Source organism: Anarrhichthys ocellatus, unplaced genomic scaffold, assembly GCF_004355925.1.
Source record: "Anarrhichthys ocellatus isolate YVR2014 unplaced genomic scaffold, GSC_Weel_1.0 scaffold25, whole genome shotgun sequence".
Taxonomy (NCBI): Eukaryota; Metazoa; Chordata; class Actinopteri; order Perciformes; family Anarhichadidae; genus Anarrhichthys; species Anarrhichthys ocellatus.
The window spans coordinates 2,324,381-2,325,330 of NW_022280055.1; the positions used below are offsets into that span (position 1 = coordinate 2,324,381).

Here is a 950-nt window from a genome sequence, read left to right on the forward strand (position 1 = left end):
GCACCGTCCCCGTTATCCGCTGGTATAAAAACGAGCAGCAGAGAGACTGGATCAGCTTCAGACGGTTTGGAGTCTCAGGAAACAAACAGAGGTGAGTCAGAGGGCTTTTATTTTGTTGACAGTGTGCAGCTCGGTGATGCTCAGAGGAAAATGCTCTCTTTCTATTCGAGCTGTGGCAATAGTGTTATGATGAATTACAATAGAATAGAGTGCAACGCATTTCCCAGGTTCAGCTTATGAAATGTCTGCATAACTTTAATTTGTATGTATAATGTGTGTGTGTGTGTGTGTGTGTGTGTGTGTGTGTGTGTGTGTGTGTTTGCATTTATTATTTCATTTTAAATCTTTGGTCTCCTCAGTTATTTTTCTTCGTGCAGACATCATGGCTGACAAGGTGACAGCTGTTGTTTTGTATTGCTTACTCATGGGTGTGACCTCCATCTTTGGATCAAAACAACTGGATTAGGATAGATGACATCATACGGTTGGTTCACTTTAATACACTTTAGTCTAGGCACACCCAGCAGCAATACTAACTTTAAAATAGGAATATTAACTTGCTATTTGACACAGAACTGATGAGTGTTGAGTACAGTAACAGAGGATTTTAAGAAAATGCTGTCAGTTATAATCATAATAATAGTCCTCCAACTGTATATATTGTAGAACAGCTATTTGCTGTATTAACAATTCTAAAAATGGAGAATGTTGCACATCAGAACTGACCCTAATTTCTCTGCAACCACATGACAGGTAAATCCTTTGGGTGCAGAAATCTCCAAACATCTGAAATGAGGCCAGAATGAGGTCACATGTGACCGTGTCCCATTTGTAACAAATAGAGCCCAAATGATCCAGATTAGTTCATTGTTCCATCTTCTGACATTGGGGAAGTCGTGTGTGTGTGTGTGTGTGTGTGTGTGTGTGTGTGTGTGTGTGTGTGTGTGTGT

General features: G+C 40.2%; 1 protein-coding gene across 1 annotated transcript in view; it reads left to right on the forward strand.

Moving 5' to 3' along the window:
* The window catches only part of clu (clusterin), a 9,649-nt gene continuing 8,699 nt past the window's right edge, over positions 1-950 (forward strand). Inside the window, exon 1 of the mRNA XM_031861555.1 lies at positions 1-91. The gene's annotated coding sequence lies outside the window, so the exon portion shown is untranslated. The remainder of the gene's footprint in view (positions 92-950) is intronic.